Here is an 11,393-nt window from a genome sequence, read left to right as displayed (position 1 = left end):
GTAACAATGCCCACCATTCACCGCCTCCCACAACTAGATGCTGTCACCCATCACATCAACCCAAAGGATCACTGCGTTCAGTTAAACAGGTCGTGCAACATGGTAAATAAACCCATCTGGGCTTCCTCTGGAATCCACACAAACTTTCCAATAAGCAAGCCTAGTGGGCTAGAACGAGGTGCTGGGCTCCAGGACAAAAGGAAATCTGTCAAACAGATGTTGCTTTTGTATGGTTGACTCTCTCTTAAAAGCTCCAGGTAAGACTAGCAGCAGGCGAGGACTGAGGCAGCAGGATTCTCTTTAGTCTGTTTAGTATACACGTAGAGGTAACTTCTTCAATTCCTCAGAGAAATGTATTCCTCACAAATGTTCAGTAACTATGCAAATACATACATAGTGTGAATGAGATTTCTCATCTGGGCTGACAATGCTCCTTACAAGAACCCAAACGCCAGGTGTAGGAAACCATCTTGAATTGTCGGTCAAGGTTTTCTAAGAGACTACCAAAACATTTTAAGATATTTCTATTCCCCTTGGCTGCTTCCCAGATATTGAGGGTAAGTCCCTATTGGTGAAGGTACCACATGCTTCAGACATAGGGTCAGAGGATCTGAACTAAATCAACCTGAAAGCCTCCTTCCTGAGGACTAACTTTCATGGTACCACAAGGTGCCATGCTAGCTTTGAAGGGAGGGAAGCAGCCAACAGTCCTGCCCAGGTGTGACACCTACCAATGAACCACAATGGCCAGCAAGGATGGCACACATACCTTTGTGGTAGCCAACAGCTCTCTAGTTGGACTTAAGGCCTCCTCAACAAGAAGCAAATCATGTCTGGTACTGAAAACTTAGCCAACTACCCAGAGCCAGTGAAGTCATGAGTCTTGGAGTAGAACCTATAAATGCCCCTTTACTAAACCAACATAATTCTCTAACTACATTCTAAAGATTTATCCTGATAACCATGGAGAAGTATAGTTCTTGCCCCGTCCCTATCAAGGAAACTTCTCTTTGCATCAAATAGAGATCATGGCAGAAAACCACAGACAACCAAAATGCAAAGTTGTAGAGCCCGGTCCTAATACATCTACAACACAACTCCTGCACCTAAGTCACAGGGGTCGCTGTAGAAGAGGAGAAATGGACACTGTGAGAACCAGAGGATCAGAAAGCTTGCTGTGAGATTGTGTCTCCTAGAAACATTAGAAAAACGAGACACCTATGAAGACTCACCAACATGGCTTCCTGAACAAAGACAATGTCTGTAGAGATGCTAAGCCATCGACCAAAGAGCACACATGGGATGGTCCGAGGCCCCTGCACATATGTATCAGAGGATTGCCTTCTGTGACCCCAGTAGGAGTAAGATGTACCTAATCCTGTAGAGATTTGATGCCCCAGAGAAGGGGGATGACTGGGGAACCCTCTCAGAGGCAAAGGTGAGTATGGAGGGGTGAAGAACTCTGGGAAGGGGGGGAGCTGGGAGAAGGACAACATTTGGGATGTAAATAAAGAAAATTGAAGAAAAAAATTGTTTCTCCATAAGAAAACCAGACACTGCTGTCTCCTGTGAATACTGCCATGGATTGCTTTTCAGACTCAGAGACAGCTATAGATATTAAGAATGTTAGCTTTGACTTTTAATAAATGAGATAAATCCTAGCACCCTAGGGAGTTTGCCCAATTTTTGCCCAAGCTTCTCCTTGTAAATAAAAAAGAAGGCTTGACATCCTAACCACTGGCTAACTTGCTGCTCCACTGGTACAGCTGCTTTGTTTGTTTGACCTCTGTGTATGTGTGTGTGTGGTATGTGTGTGTGTGTGTGTCTGTGTGTCTGTGTGTGTGTGACAGAGAGAGAGAGAGAGAGAGACAGAGAGAGACAGAGAGAGAGACAGAGAGAAACAGAGAGAGACAGAGAAACAAAGAGAGACAGAGAGACAGAGAGAGATGTGTATACACATACATACATACATACATACATACATACATACATATGTATAAATGGTTGTGATATATGTTACTTATGTGGTCATACTGATGTTAATATGTAATGGTGACATCTAAGCCATCATAGCTATTTGCTGGTAAGCATGTACACATGTAATATATATTTTGTGTGTTATCCGTGTCTTGCCAAGCTGCTCTGGAAGGGAAAACACCATCATTTTAGCAATGATCCATAAGATCTCTCTAGACTTTCCTTCTTCCATTGTTGTGGTCCCACCCAGCTTCTCCATGACCACTCTGTGTCTCAGGACTTCATCCTGGACAGTGACCACATGGCGGTGATGGCTTCTAAGGCCTATGAGTCTCCTTAGGGAACCTCAAGGCTGTGTCTAGTGGCATATATCTGTCATGCTCCTCAGAGTCATCCAGACGACAGGACAGTGGCCTGAAGCCTGCTGGATAAAGATGCTGCAGATTCTGTTGGCAATGCTAAACCCATAATAAACCAAAACAGCAGCAGAGACCACGCTGCACACCCTCCATATTAAGATGTGGCTACTCTGGGCCAAGGATCTCCAAGGTCCACAAAGCAATGTTTCCAGATGTCCGCAGATGCAACTGAGGGTTTTCCTTCCACAACCACGCAGGAAGTTGAGGACAATCTAAATAACAAACAGAAAACTGAACTCCAAGTGACTCTCTTTCCTCCCATAGCTGGGAGTGTTTTACTGTGCTAAAATGTGTCTGGCTATCATTTGTTCCATTGGGTCACATTCTTTCCCATGAAATGCTAACCCCTCCTACAAGGAGGGGCATTTACTAATTTGTTCAACAAATACTGTAATCACTGTGCTGACTCTGGAGAGGTGAGAGGGAAGGGAAGGAGGGAGAGATAAGAGAGAGGTAGAGAAAGAAGAAAGAGGACAGCAGCTCTTCTAGTGACTCAGCAGTGCCCCCAGATACAGGAGAGTATCTGTCCAGCTGAGTCTATAGAGGGAGAAAGAAATTGAGGGAAAAAAAATAGAGGGAAACACGTGTTCGGTATACACTTGGGTACATCTACATGAAGAGAATTGTACAGAGCTGGCCATACCACAGTGTTCAGGATTATGGCTGGATTTGCACTGTAGGTACATAAATAATATTCCAAGCAGTGTGGGCACAGGTAGAGGGACTTACAAGCTAAGCAGCAGATTAGCACCCCATTAACTTCATGTTATAATCTTATTAACAAGCTGTATGGCTTAGAGCAAATCCATTAACTCTTTGCCTCAGACACTACACAAATAATTGTTTGTCATCCAAGAAGTCAGCCACCCCCATGTACACTGTGAAGTTTTACAAATGGGAGCTGAGAAGTGAGAAGGCAGCTGGTCAGCAGTCTCCTCCTCCTCTTCCTTATCCTCCTCCCCCTCCTCTTCCTGTTCCTCCTCTTCTTCCTCCTCCTCCTCTTCCTCTTCCTCCTCCTCCTCCCTTTTCCTCCTTTCTTCTTCCTCCTCCCCTCCTCCCCCTCCTCCTCCCCTCCCCTCCTCCTCTTCCTTCTCCTCCTCCCCCTCCTCTTCCTCCTCCTCTTCCTCCTCCTCTTCCTCCTCCCTTTTCCTCCTTTCTTCTTCTTCCTCCTCTCCTCCTCTTCTTCCTCCCCCCTTTTCCTCCTTTTCTTTTCTTCCTCCTCGTCTCCTTCCTTCTCCTCCTCCCTGTTTGTCAGGGCTAAGGATGAACCTCAGAGCTTTCAAGCGTGCTAGATAAGTACTCTACCACCTGAGATCCCCAGGTCTCAGCCTGAAATACTAAATGGATCGGACTCTTTGGATATTTATCTTTTCTGGCTATGACTTCCTGACCCCATAGCCTTTTCGAGTTCCCTCCCATCTACCAGCCAAAGGTCTCACACAGTGGCCCAGAGAGCCTCCAAAGACACCTGCTCTGTAGTCATTAGACTCTGGGAATTGTTACCTTACATGGCAAAAGGATCTCTACAGATACAACTAAAGATCTTGAGATGACAAAGTTATCCTGATTATGCAAATAAGCCCAAAATCATGTTTATAAGAGAGATAGGGGACAGATGGCTCAGTGTTTGAGAACACTTACTACTTCTTCCAAAGGACCCAGGTTCAAGTCCCAGCACCTACATGATAGCTCATGACCATCTACAACTCCATTCCAGGAGATACAACTCTGCCTCTGCAGCGTGTATATGTACATATACATATGCACACTTATAAAAAAAATAATGTTTCAATTCTAAAGAGATAGGAGTGTTAAAAACATGATATCAAAAACAGGCAGAATTGAAGACAATTCTCTACTGGACTTAAAGATATTCGGGCATCATTGCAAGAGGACAACTGTCTTCTATGAGTTTAATCAAGGGGAACGGAGAAAGTGTCCCAAGCCTAAAAAGTCAAAGGCCATGTATACAACAACCTCATGGGTCACCCAGTGGGGACTGAAATACCCCTCTAGCGGGTGACCCAGGAAGGACGTGACCCCTAAAAACACTCCAGAGATCTCTTGCTATAATAATGAGTCAGGTCTTTATTTATCAAAGCTTTGGGTCGATGTGCCTCACGTAGGAGGCAGGGTTCATCGACCCTGAGATCTAACAGCTTAGGGTTTTTATAGACAAAGGCTGGAGGGAGGGAGAGGGTTGTGGGTAATCACACACAATTGGTTGTTATAAATGTCTATAATATGTGTAAGCAGATTTCAGGCAGAGGTTTGACAAGTCTCACGAGAATAGTCTCTGGTCTCTGTGGCCTTGGGACCCAGTGTGAATGTTTATCTGAGCCAACAGACCATCTGGCTGAATCTAATTTACAAGTCCTTGGGACCTCTGGTGGGAGTTTCTTCAGAGGAGGCTAAATCAGACTCCACCGGAAACAGATTCCCGAACACTCAATTGACCTTTGTTTTTCTGTTCTGCATCTCCTGTGACAGCCTTGGGTTAGCAAGCTAGCTGACCTGTAATTTTAACTATTTGTATTCCTGTTATACTATTTAACTAACTTAAAATTCCTCTTTCAGGGACCAACTGACTTGGGGATTTTATGGATCTCAATAGAAACCACTGATGTTTAAGAACTGTTAAGTTTCTAAATGCAAATACAGGATCTGGAGAAAATGACTTTTTGCTTAACAGCACTTTTCAAATGTTTTAGGAAAGACACTTTTATTTCATGAAATGGTTTTGAAGCTTCATGATTTGTCTTCCATAAATAATATTAATCTAAAACTTTTTATTACAGTGTGTGTGTGTGTGTGTGCACGCACAAGCGCACATGTGTTCTCAGAAGTGTGCTCATATGCTATGGTACTCGTGCAGAAGTCAAAAGACAAGTTCGTGAAAGTCAGTTCTCTTCTTCCCATTTGGGTTACAGGGAACAAAATCTGCTCATCAATCTTTGAGCCAAGAGCCTTTACCTGCTGAACCATACCACTGGCCCCTAATTTAAGACCTTAATAAAAATGAAATATTGACTGCCATGAGGAGTTTACTGCAGTAGAAGTGATGCAGGTGAAAAGAGATGAGAGAAAATAGATTCCAACCAGCTCAAGTTACTCAAGAGGAAAAAAAAATCACAATAAAAAGAAATGTGGCATTTCAATTCAATAAGAAAATATACACACATATACATACATATTTCTTATCTCCCGCAATCTCTGTTGTTTACTGAGAGAGAAAAGCATTTGTCATGGAGTCCCCAAGATCCCTTGCGATTTTCTAGACCACTGGATTATCTTTTGCTCTTATGAGACATCTCTTGGCCGGCTCCTGTAGAGTTGCAGAATGAAGGCTAATTGTCAGACAAGCCAATCGGGTAAGGTAGGAATTTTCTGCCCCAGCCTCCAGTGTCCAAGAGCATAGAGGACTGAGATGATCACTAAGAGACAATGAGGTAAGCTTGCCTGCGTTCAAAAGAAGCCTCCATCTGAGGAGGAGGGCGTGGTTTGGAGATAACTGGACATGGAAGACAACTAGAGACTGACACACCCAGAGAAGATACAGATGCACCACATGGCTTCCCACTTTTCTTGCCCTATGCATCTCCTCCATCCTAAAGAAAGGGTCCTTGAAAGGATCAAGGTAACTTCATTGTCTTAAACTCCTCCATTTGCCCTCCGCCTTACTTAGCAGGTAAACAACTTGCCCTGATCTGCCCCCAAACACACAGAGGGGGAGGGGGAGGGGAGAGAGGGGAAGAGAGAGGGAAAGAGGAGGAGAGAGGGGGAGAGAGGGGGGGGGAGGGGGGGGGGGGGGGGGGGGGGGGGGGAGGGGGGGGGTGGAGAGGGACCCTTCCTGGGTAAACCTCAAAAGCTAGCCAGGGCCAATCAGTTTCTTGATGACACAGACATAACCAATCCCAATCCCAGTAAAGAACAAACTGTTCCTACTGCCCCTTTTTTCTGCTTCTGGTTTTGTTTTTTGTTTTGTTTTGGTTTGGTTGTTTGGTTGTTTTTTGCTTAAAAAGGCCTGTGAGACCCTTGCTTCCAGTCATGGTTCCCACTCCCAAGACTGGCCACGCCCCTAGTCGATTCAGTAGACAAACCAACAAACCGTTCCTGCATGGTCCTCATTTGCTCGACCTCAGACCCAGCCGTCCTTAATGTTATATAGTGTCGCCTGCTGCCAAGTGTGTGAACTGAGTATCCCTGAACCGATGGCACTTAAGGGATAGCTAGCCTTAAAGTGTTACGGGCAACTCTATCAGGAGTCCATGGTGGGCTGGCTTCAAAGCTTCACAGTAGCCTGGCGGGCCTCCCTGGCTGGTCGCTTGTACTGCCACCATCATTGACCTGGACACTCGAGGGTACCTTTTGTCATGTGACATCCCGAGGCTGGCTCTCAAATACTCTGTCATTTTAGTGTCAGGAAGTAACATGCAGGTACTTAGAGTCCCCTTCAAATACCTATACTGGTACAGGAATTGGTCAAGGATGTGGGTGATCCAATCCCCTTCCAGAGTCCAAAGCCACAGGCATCTGTGCACGCACCAATATTTATAGATCTGATTCAAGAACCCATCTCCCTGTTGCCCATGTCTCTCCACAGTTCCTCAAGAAAGGGTGAAATTTCACTTTTATTTCAAAAACAACTTTTTTTGAGAATTTCCTACATCTGCACTGTACCTAATTATTTCCACTCGTTCCTCTCCCCCATAACTCCTTCTGTGAGTCTTCCACCTTCCTCTCAAAATTCATGAATCTTCTTTAATTAGTATTGTTTTACTAATTACACACACACACACACACACACACACACACAGGAAGCCTGTAGTTCTAAGGGTGGGTCCGTGAGACTTTACCCATCTCGTTGGCATATCAACTGTTGTGGTAATATGCATCTCTTGCTTGGCTGGTTGTGTTTTTAAGACGTCAACAATGCAGCCTCCCTGTCGTATACAGAAGACACTGTCTGGCAGCAGATGTCCTGGGTTCTCTGGCTTTTACAATATCTCTTTCCCCCTTTTCTACAATGTTCCCCAAGCCTTAGCTGTAGAGCTTGCTTTGTAGATGTATCAGCTGGGGTTGGATACCCCACAGTCGGTTGTCCTATGCATTTTGACATGTGGCTTTCTCCAATGGTCTCCATCTACTGCAAAAAGGAGCTTCATTGGTGAGGGGTGAGAGCCACACTTACTACGGGCATGAAGATGGTTTACGAAAGTGACCTAGTAGGTTCTCTCCTAGGGTTCGTGACCTCGACTGCCATATGTATGTTTACAATATGACCTTGTCCACCATATGTAGCCAACTATGTTTACAATATGGGGTATGAATTCCCTCCTGCTAAGTGGGCCTGAAGTCCAGTTAGAAAGCTGTTGATGGCTCCCAACATACGTGCCCACTGGTGTGCATTGTTGTGGTCCAGAAGCTTTACAGCTGAGTATATTTATTGGTGACTTTTCTCCACGGGCAACTTGCATAGCATCTACGATACTACGAGAGCTAGTCTGCAGGAGGAAGCTTCTAAATCAATCCTAGATCAGTTCCTTCAAGTCCTGTGTTTCAAGTATGTGGCATCTGCCACAATAAGGAAAGAGAAACTTCTTTTCTTACATAAGACTAGGTTCATGGCTGAAGTTCTTATCACAAAAGATAAATAACAAGAAAGAATTGGGTATACTTATTTACTTCTTTATGTAACACAGGAGCCTTCAAATATGAGAACTCAAAAAAAACTTGTGGTTTTTAGTCATAGGTTTGGCGAGAAGAGAAGTGGGAAGTCATGAGGAAATGGTTGGTTGGTTGGTTGGTTGGTTGGTTGGTTGGTTGGTTGGTTGAAAACAGGGTTTCTCTATGTCTCTTTGTAGCCTTGGCTATTCTGGAACTCACTGTGTTCACCAGGCTGGTCTAGACTCCCAGAGATCTACCTGCCTCTGCCCATGAGTGCTAGGATTAAAGGTATGCACCACCATGCTCAGAAATCATGATCAAATAAGGAGTTGTGCTACTGGTTCCAACTTAGGTGGAGTTTCAGCAAGGCCTGTCTGTTCAGATTCTTCTAGATACCCAGTCTTCAGAGACCAGGATGTGCCTTCCCTCTGGTGTAAGGAGGGACCATTCTCATGTTAGGGTTGTGTCTCCTACTTCAGAGGGAAGAGTCAACAGAGGTTAGAAACATCTCCACTCCATGGTTCTCCCAATGCCAATGTGTTTAGGGATCATGTACTGTGAAGCAGGTGCTGTGTTTAGGGATGACGTATCATGAACCCAACCTCTTCTACTTCCTCCTTGTTCCTTTTTCTTTCTCCTTCCAGATCCTTAGTCCACGGCTACGTCTTAACTGATGTATGGAACTTGAGAAAAATAGATCAGCTTGTCAATCACAGGAGCTAACTCTGGATCTTTGCCATGAATATGAAAGACATTGCTTTTAAAAAAACATCTACCAAATTCTCAAAAAAAAAAAAGTGCCCCTAAAAACAGGTAAAGAACAGTTTCAGGGTGCCCTTGTGCGAACCCAGCACAGACAGCGTTTGAATCTGTACGTCATTGGGATGCGTGAGTGTATCTACAGCAACAAAGCGTGTGGAACTTGCGATTCCCCAGACTGAGGCCACAGAAGAGTAGGATGTGACTGTTATGCTAATGATCTCATTAATACCATGAATACAATTAGCAAATGAAGTCAATTGTCACTGGCAAGCATTCATCACAAGGAGATAAGTCGCTGTCATCCATCCGCACAAGTAACTATTTAGCTGTAGTTTCTGTAAACCCCACCCTCTACCCCCGGTTCATCTTTGCCCACTTACTGCCACTAGATGGGTAAATGCTTGGAAAATGTGGGCTTGGCTCATTACTTCTATGTATTACCTTGATGAGAATTTGACCTCATGTACATTTCAGTTAGAAGAACCCCACAAAATATCACTTCTATTTATAACACGGCTTCGTCTGCCAAGTCCGCGGGGGAGAGCCTAATTGGAAAGATCCAAAGGTTACCTTTGCTCGTAAACTGCACATCCGTTCACTCATTGATTATATTTCATTCTAATTATCAGAGCTTATGCATCTCCTGGTGGCTCGGATACAGTAGCTCTTCCTCCTCATAACTCTCCAGGAACGGAGGCCCCAGTGACCACATCAGCAGTCTGGGAGGTTGGTTTATGGGTGCTATCAAAACTTCAGAAATACCATGAATAGGAAATCGCCATGGTATTGAAAGGAAGATTGAGAGAGACACACACAGAGAGACACACACACACAGAGAGACTTCTCTCTGACTTCAACTTCCATAAAACTGTAGTTCTGGGACCAAAGGTCACTAAGGAGGTACCATGAGACAGGCATATTCTAGGATGAAGTAGCATTTCTACCAAAACCTCAGAATCAAACACACACACTACATCTTACCACAGAGCAGCTGTTCTCACTCCCTGTCATCAAAAATGAAATCCTAGATGAAAAAGACACGGCCGGTGATCTCCAGAGAGGCCAGTTACTAGTACTCATCCTCAGAGGCACGCCCTGTTGCCCCCTGTCCTAGCCATCCAGCCTCCTTTGGACCCATCCATGCTCTTAGGTGACTCTAACAGACTGGGTGGCTTAAATGACAGAAACCTATTTTCTCACTGTTTTGATGCTTTGAAATATGCTGTATACTGGGCAGTGGTGGCGCACGCCTTTAATCCCAGCACTTGGGAGGCAGAGGCAGGCGGATTTCTGAGTTCGAGGCCAGCCTGGTCTACAAAGTGAGTTCCAGGACAGCCAAGGCTACACAGAGAAACCATGTCTTGAAAAACAAAAACAAAAACAAAAGCAAAAACGAAATATGCTGTAGCCTGGGTTCAAAATACTCTCCCGAAGACTTACGTGTTAAAGGCAGGTTACCAGCCTGTAACATGCCAGAGAGGGGTGGAAGGGAGTTGAACCATTATAGAAGAGCCCTCTCAGGGACTACTCTTGACTCTGATTCCTGCACGCCACGAGGAAGCATCTTTGTGTCCCATGTTCTTCAAACCTGATGGACTGCAATGCCACAGGCGCAAAGTAATATGGCCAAGGGACCAGAGACTGGAACCTCTGGCTCTGGCAGATAAAATGACCCCTTCTTCCTTTCAAGCTGATGAACTGGATATTTCTTACAGATGGAAGACTGAACAATATAAAGTCCAAGATCAAGCCATCCTGGCTGGGCTCTGGCGAGGGCTCCCTCCTTAGCTTACAGGTAGGGTAGCCTTCTCACAGTCCAGAGTAAGAGCTCTGTGTCTCCTCTTCTTTGCAAGGCACCATCTCTGCCAGGTAAGGGCTCCACCTTCCCGTCTTCAATTAGCCTTACTTACATCCTTAAAGACTCTGTCCCTAATACAGACTGCACTAGGGACCAGGGCTCCAATACATGGACTTTAGGGCCATGTAGGCCCATCACATTCTTTATCCTATCACAGGGAAGCTACCCATCTGAGAAATATGCGCCGGGAGGTTAGATGAGGAAGATAGGACAGTTAAACAGGCTGTATCAATTTGCTGTCTAGTGTCTGACTTAGCTTTGCCAGATGACCTCTTACAGAGGTCAAGGAAGGAATTTCCTGAGAAAGCAAAGAGGTGAGAGAGTAGAGGAGGGGGTGTTTCTCCATTGGCATTACCTAGGCTCTGACTGTAGTGCAGCCTGGGAGAGGAGAGGTCAGCTAGAAGGATGGACTCCTAGGAACTCACTTGCAGTGCCAGAACTGAGGAGCACTGAATGTTTAAAAAAAAAAAAAATCTGCCTATGGAGGCTTGAATAAGAATGTCCCCCAAAGGCTCGTATATTTGAACACTTAGTCAGCTAAGGAACTGACAGAACTATTTGAAATGATTAGAAGGATTGGGAAGTGTGGCCATATTGGAGGAAGTATGTCATGGGGTGGGTGGGGCTTTGAGGTTTTCAATATCTAATCAAGACCAGTCTCTGTCTCTGTCAGTCTCTGTGTCTCTCTCTGTCTATCTCTCTGTCTTTGT

This window comes from Grammomys surdaster, unplaced genomic scaffold (assembly GCF_004785775.1).
Source record: "Grammomys surdaster isolate TR1022 unplaced genomic scaffold, NIH_TR_1.0 125877, whole genome shotgun sequence".
Taxonomy (NCBI): Eukaryota; Metazoa; Chordata; class Mammalia; order Rodentia; family Muridae; genus Grammomys; species Grammomys surdaster.
Note: the sequence above shows the minus strand (reverse complement) of the source record.